The 7,863-nt window shown below is 40.1% G+C and overlaps 1 long non-coding RNA gene across 1 annotated transcript; it reads left to right on the top strand.

Annotated features, from left to right (window-relative positions):
* The first annotated feature begins 729 nt into the window (after positions 1 to 729).
* On the top strand, positions 730 to 5,810 carry LOC143942020 (uncharacterized). Its single transcript, XR_013264640.1, has 4 exons — positions 730 to 969; positions 2,895 to 2,927; positions 4,179 to 4,256; positions 5,512 to 5,810. It is a non-coding gene; the product is annotated as an uncharacterized LOC143942020 (long non-coding RNA).
* The last annotated feature ends 2,053 nt before the right edge of the window (positions 5,811 to 7,863 follow it).

Genomic DNA, 7,863 nt, shown 5'->3' with positions numbered 1-7,863 from the left:
TTGGGGGGGGTTAGGGGGGCACATTAGAACTAAAGGGGGCTAACTCTAACTGCCCTAACAGTTATTACAGTCACAAATGACACCAATGCAAAAAAAAAAAAAAAAAAAAAATTACATTGGTGTCACTGTGACTGGGGGGCAGGGGTAATTGGGGGGGGTGATCGGGGGGTAAAGGGGGGGTGTGAGTGTGCCTGGCATGTTCTACTGTGTGTGTAGAGTGTTGGTGCAACTCACCGATCCGCTCTCCTCCGTGTCGGAACGAAAAATACCGACACGGAGGAGAGAATACATCACTTCCTCTCCTGTGTTTACATTACAGGAGAGGAAGTGATGTCACCGGGGATTTCCATTCGTCGAGAGCGATCGCGAGGGGGTGGCCATGAATGAATGGCCGCCCCCTCATCCCGGATCGCTCTCGAAGGAATGCCGACCGCCGCAGGCACCGGGGGGGGGCCCGATCGGGCCCCCCACCCGCGGGCAGGCAGGGACTTATATATACGCCCATATGCCTGCCCGTGCCATTCTGCCGACGTATATCGTCGTGCGGCGGTCGGCAAGTGGTTAAAGTGGTTTTCCAGCCAAAATTTGACTTTTTAAATAAAAATAACCTATCATACACTTATCATACACAAGCTTAAAGCATTCTAGTAAAGTTAGTCTGTAATCAAAGGTCCGTTTTGTTAGGTTATTACAGCATTTTGTAACTTTATAAACTTGCAGCAGACCGTGGCCATCTTAGGTGTGGGCATCTGAAGCCAGACTGTATTTCTTCCTGGATCTCAGCCTTGCAAATCTCGCACATGCTCAGTGCTGCACAAGCAGTGAAATAGGTTTCAGGTCAAGTTTCCATAGCAACGGCAGTGCCAGAGGAAGTTGCCGCCCCATAGCTATGCAAACCCCTCCTCGCCTCCTCCCTCCAGGAACCAGGAAATATACTGCATTTATAACAACAGACACCAGCAGCAAAAGGTAAGAGGCTTATAAATATACTAATTGTAAACTAAATCATTTGCTTCTGTGCAGACATATCTACATAACAAGAGATATATAGCGTGTTATATATGTATCTTGATATGTGTGTATATATATCTATATTTATATAGATATATATGTATCTTGTTATGTGTGTGTATGTATATATCTATATAGATATATCTATATCTCTTGTTATATATGCATCGAGAGAGAGAGAGAGAGAGAGAGAGAGAGAGAGAGAGAGAGAGAGAGAGAGAGAGAGAGAGTGTGTGTATATCTTGTTATATATATATCTCGTTATGTGTGTGTGTCTATATATGTGTGTGTGTATATCTACACCCAGCGTCTACTTTTTTCTGTACAGCTTTTCATTAAAAAAATAAAAACAAATAATCTCAGCAACAAAATTCATTTATGCATCTTATTCTAGATGTACTGAAGATATACAAACTGAGCATATTAATTAATGGGGGGTGGGGGGTGGTGTGTTATGGTGTTAGATGGGATGGTGGTAGTTTTCCAAAAAACTGCAAATTTACAACTATTTGCATAAACAACTTTCTCTATATATAGATATATAATCACATTAAAATTCATTAAATATTCATAGAGTATCATCTATGTGCATTGGTTCCCTTTGCTTAATTTTTTATTTTTTTTGGGGGGGGATTGGGTGGTCCACCTTGCAAACTCACTCCACCCACACAACATCGTTTGATCGCCACTTTACTCGCCCATTGACTGACTGCCAGTCCCGCACTTACCCCATCCATGTCACGGCTACAGTGGCTTACCCCTGCATCACCCCTGAGTCCTGGTGTTTGCTTCTCATCATGGCCAATCAGGTCTTAGTTAGGACTCCCACCCAGTTGTGTCTCAGGACCCTTTGCCCATGATTGACCAGGAGGAAATCAGTGTCACAATAACGATTTTTAATTTGCTAATGTCACACAAGTGGCTGGGCTTTGAGCACGGTGCTCTCTGCGCCATGGTCACCCTTTCTTGAAGCCTATTAAAGCCCATGGCTCTAATCAAATGCTTACAAAAATAAACAACCCCCTCATTGTAATCCATGCATCCATCAACCTGCATGTAGATATAGGGGCATGGATAGGGGGTGCGGTGCGTGTCACCATTATGGACCATTTGATATGTGTGTGTTAAAATCCCTACTTCATATGTGAGTTTTTAATGGTACAGATTTCTGAAAGGCAACAGTTACGCAAATAACCACTATTTACAACCAAGGTATGCAGAATACCATCTCTTTATGCTCAACACATTGAACCTTCGAACAGATGGGCTACAGCAGCAGAAGGGCACACTGGGTGCCACTCCAGTCATCTAAGTACATGATGATATTGAGGCTACAATTGTAACAGGATCACCAAATTTTGTCAATAGAAGATTGAAAAAATGTTGACTGGTCTAATGAGTCTCATTTTATGTTGTAACAAGCAGATGCAGGGTCTTAAATTTGCATTAAAAAAAATGAAAGCATGAATAAATCCATCCTGCCTTGTATCACTGGTTCAGGCTGGTGGTGGTGTAATGGTGTGGGCAATATTTTTCTTGCCACACTTTGGGCCACTTAGTACCAATTGAGCATGGTTTAATCACCACGGCCTACCTGAGTATTGTTGCTGACCATGTCCATCCCTTTATGGCTACAGTGTTCTCATCTTCTGATGGCTCCTCCCAGTTCTACACTCAAAACGATGCTATGAAAGCTGTACATAATAAAGTGTCCAGTATGTATTCATATATCTATACAAACACGTTTTTGTTTTATTATAAATGCGTTACTATACATATATACATTTTTTTAATAACTATACAAATTATAATTTTATTTAGTTCTCATTTAACCTAATTTGTAATTTTTTTGTGATCTAACAATATTTTTTTTTTATTCTTAGATATAACAGGTCTTACTGATCAAAAAAATAATGGTAAGTAACTTTTTAAATTTAAATAAAAAAATTACAATGTTTATAATGTAAAAGTTACATGTCTGCACTTCGTATTTTAGTCATGCATGAGCTTGTTTGGCTGGGCTTCTCTCGTTTTCAGCTGGTCTGAAGTCCGCTCTCTGCTGATAACACACAGATCAGTCCAGGCACCGTGTCATCCCGACTCAAAGACTGGATGCGCCAGGTGCTTGGACTGCGAGCCCTCTCAGCCTCTAAGCAAACCGCTCCCCGCCACAGCTTAGTGCTCCATTGAGCATGGAGGAACAGAGCGGAGAGCCGCCGACTGACAGGCAGCAGCTCTCTGCTTGGCTTTGTTATCACAGATCCCCCTCGGCGATGTTTGATCGTTCTATTCTCAGTGCAGAGACGCTGGTGGACAGATGCAGCATCGGTCACATACTCCATCCACCTTGGTAAATATAATGTTAAAAAAAAAAACACACAATTCTCTTTTAATTTTTTTTATTCACTGTGTGCGAAAAAAATAAACGTAAAGTACGCAGCTACAAATACAGTAGCTGGTGACTTTTAATCTATGGACACTTACGTGTCCAGTGAGCACACAATGTCTTTTCTGATCAGCTGTTGGTAGCTGCCGCCACCATGACTAGTATCAGAAAATGGCATTGAATCCATTTGGATTCACAGTCATATCCCTAATGTGCATGTGCAAATCGTTCTGCACTCTCCAAATGTAATGGGGGCAAAGAAGGAGGGGGGTTCTAACGTTTGACGTACCAAAGCTCGGCTATGACAGATGGAAGTGTAAATATGTACCTGTCAAAAAACAGTTGTGGGAAGGCAGAGTGCAGCTATAACTCCAATTGGAGCCTTGCAACTTCACAGCTAGTTCCCCAATGTGCATGCTTGAAGCATGTTGCGCTTTGACAATAGAAATGTTTCAGGTAAAGGAGGAGGGGGGGAGACAAACCTTTTGGATGGACCATTTCTCATGCCAACGTTGACTGTGACGTGTGGTCAAAGAAGCAAGACAGTTAAACCGTTGTTTGATATAAATAGCCCTCATTTTGTTGACGTAGGCATCTAAGGGATGGGGTAGGTGAGAATGCAGGAGGATAAGGGGGGGTTATTTTCTGAAGTCATTCCTGTAGGCATTAGAAGTGCAATATCTAAAATGTGTGTGTGTGTTTGTCCATAAATAATTAAAAAATTGACAATGCTCTTGAAAAGTAGAAAATATCTTTTAATGTAAAAACTTTTTTAGTAAAGGATGATGCGATACTGCCTCAGATTGAAGTTGAAACCCCCTCTGTTAGCAGTTTTAGCAACTCTACGTGGGAGGAGAGAGTAAGCATTAATAGAAATAGCTTGATGTATCTGTATCATGAAGTATATCATGTGTAATTATACAATGAAATGAAAAAATGAACCATGATGAATTACTATCAAACGTTATTTATTTAACTGGTTCCCGACCAGCACACGCCGATGTAAGTCGGCAGAATGGCACAGGCAGGCATATGGGCGTACAGGTACGTCAGATCTTTAATGCCTCCCTGCCATCACGCGCTAGCATGCTGGTCAAGACCCCCATGAATCTGGTCGCGGGTGCCGCGGACTCAATCGCCGCGGGCATACCCGCGATCGTCTCACGGGGCGGCTGAATGGAGAAATGCTGTTGTAAACAGCATTTCCCCGTTCTGCCTAGCAACAAGTGATGCTGATCTCTGCTCCATGTGATTGGAGCAGAGATCAGTGTTCACTAAATGAAAGCCTAGCACCCCACAGTTAGTAACACACCCCTAGGTAAACACTTAACCCCTACACTGCCACCCACTGGTTAACCCCTTCACTGCCAGTGTCATTTACAAAGGAATCACTGCATTTATATAGCAGTGATTGCTGTATAAATGACAATGGTCCCAAAAATGTGTCAAAAATGTCCGATGTGTCCGCCATAATGTCGCAGTATCAATCAAAATCTCTGATCGCCGCCATTATTAGTAAAAAAAAATTTATAAAAACGACATAAAACTATACCCTATTTTGTAAAGGCTATAACTTTTGCTCAAACCAATTGATAATCGCTTATTGCGATTTTTTTTCTACCAAAAAGATGTAGAAGAATTCATATCGACCTAAACAGAGCGAAAAATGTTTTTTATATATTTTTTTGGGGATATTTATTCTAACAGAAGGTCAAAAATAATGCGTTTTCTTTTTTTTTTTTAATTGTCGCTCTATTTTTGCTTATAGCACAAACAATAAAAACCGCAGAGGTGATCAAATACCACCAAAAGAAAGCTCTATTTGTGGGAAAAAAAGGACACCAATTCTGTTTGGGAGCCACGTAGCATGACCGCGCAAATGTCAGTTAAAGCGACACAGTGCCGAATCACAAAAAGTGGTCTGGTCTTTGACCAGCAAAATGGTCCGGGGCTGAAGTGGTTAAATTATAAAAAAAAAGTCATCTTTATTTAATACATTTTTGCCAAACAAGAATAAATATTACATGAAAATTTGTAATAAAATACATTTTCTTTATTAACCTATAATGATAACTATGTAAAGAACTTTTTTTTTTTTTTGGTTTATGCTACAGAGACAAATGTTGCTTGAGGAACTATGGTCACAATATCCTGAGCCAGAAAACGATCCAGCGTTTCCAGGTAATCCATTACAAAAGATTTCCACGCTGCAATCAACAGAAACTCTAGAGGAAGGTGAAACACAACGTCTTGGGAATACGGAATGGTGCAAGTGCAGAAAATGCATTCCAATGCCAACTCCCCTTGAATCTGAAATAAATTTAATTTGAAGTGAACAAATTGTTGATTCAAGTTTTGTCCGCGGAAACTAAGACTTTATTTTACTTTCAGATCTAAAAATGGGAAAAAAATAAAAAATATTGAGTATCCACAAAATCACAATATCTGAATATTAATTGTATTTAAATTAAATTTTATTATATTAAATTTTTGGTTTTATTTTCATATGTAATTTTACTCACCACTCACTTATTTGCTCACATCTGGAAATCTTGTGCGTTGTAGCTCCACGGCAGTGGATTTTGGCGGTCTTTCTTCTGCAGCAATATTTTGTGGCATTAATTTGTTTTTGGATCTCCATGTCGAAAAAAACGTGCCTTCAGTGAGACTGATCATGTCACTTAAAATGGGTATGACATGATCGGAGGACATTTTTCATAAACGGTTCTCACAATCCATTTTTTTACGGCCACGTGGAAATTCAAGGTTCTTGCGTGGCATTTGCACAGTTTCTCCTGTTTCTAATTGTTTTTCAATTATTGCTGGTTTTCTTGTAACGTTGTGGTTGTGGCATAACACTGCTATTTTAGTCCGGGCCTCCATCGAATCATAGCGATAATGTATTCGTTTCGGTCTGTATTTTAGCATCATGCTGTGGAATGTCTCCAATGCACCAGTCTTGCAAAAGTATATAAGATGAGGTATGTCCTTAATTATTTGTGCATCCAGAACGATTCTAGATAGTGCGTCATAAGCTTGGCTGCCCTTTACCAACCATTCCACATGTTGGTCATCAATGCTTAGGTCATCATGTTTACACTTGTATTCTGTTTCTCCAATTTTCCAACTGTGCTCATTGATGACATGGTGCATTATTGACTCCCATCTGATTTTAAATTCATGTTCGTCCCCTTTGCAGTTTCGACTGCACCAATAAAAATGGGTTACAATTGAAGGAATCCATGGCGTCAGGGGCCGGTATGCCTTTTTTTTGGAAATTTGTAAAAGTTTTCTTTTTATATTTTTTACATAGTGCCATATGTCGAATTGGTGAATTATACATTCATATTCAGGACTTTTCAACAGTTTTCTAATTCCTGTGTGGCGATCTGTGCCTATAATATGCACTTCCAAATTTGCTTCACGGATTCTGTCTAAGCATTTTTGGAAGCCAAATTTCTCCATGGCCACAGAGGAAGTGCTCTGAGTCACCTGCACAACTTCCATGTCTACAATTTTTTTAGATCTTTGCTCCATGAACGTGTATGTACAATATTTTGCAGAAAAGCCTGGGCTGTCACATTGTCCATCGCCCACCAGGAATAAGGGTTTGCAAGTTAACATGTTTCTGACCTCTTGCTGATCTTTTCTCCAGTGTAGGTCAATTGCTGGGAAAATAAAGCGTTGTTGTGACATGTGGAAAGAGGATTTTCCAAACATTGCAATTCCAGTGAAATCACATAATTCTTTGAATTTAGTAAAACTAGATCCAGAGAGAACTATCGATCCTGCAATTAAAATGTTTCCAGCAGCAATATGTTTAATCTTCGGTTGGCTTTGCCACAGCTTACAGCGATGTTTTCCCGCCGCATGTGGAAAACACCACTACCACGCTTCCAACCAATTGCTTTTCTAAATTTTTAATCCGGGAACAGCATTCTTTTTCCGGACACCTCATTTTAAATAATAATGCATCAAGGCAGCTTTCAAACACAATATACTTTTTTTCTTTTATAAATTGTAAAGGATGTTCCCATGTTGGTTCTTCGATTTGTTCTATATCATTGTCCTCCAAACTAGTTTCATATTTATCCGGAGTTTCACAGTCAGAGGGCTGATAACTTGAATCATCCTCATATCGGAGTTTACGCTTTCTTCCCATTAGCACACTTTCACATGGAGAATCTATTGGTGCATTTGTAAGGTTTGGCAAAGGAGAAGGTCTTAAAAAAGATTCACTTTCCTCAGGAGACTGAATAGTTCTCCTGAAACTTGATCCTGATGGTCTACTGCGAGGAGTGGACTCATGTTGTGGTGTTAGATCTTCCTGGGAATATGAATGATCAAGTTGTATGCTACGTTCACTTGCAACTTTGAAATAACTATCTTCAGATTCCAATGATGGAAAATCAAAGATGTCTATTTGTGTACTTGCGTCACATTGTGTTTTGGTGGGAACCATGGAG

This window comes from Lithobates pipiens, unplaced genomic scaffold (genome assembly GCF_037356315.1).
Source record: "Lithobates pipiens isolate NorthernLeopardFrog02 unplaced genomic scaffold, aLitPip1_a1.2 Scaffold_10, whole genome shotgun sequence".
Lineage (NCBI taxonomy): Eukaryota > Metazoa > Chordata > Amphibia > Anura > Ranidae > Lithobates > Lithobates pipiens.
The sequence above is the reverse complement of the archived record's forward strand: the minus strand, read 5'-3'. Positions and strand labels throughout refer to the sequence as shown.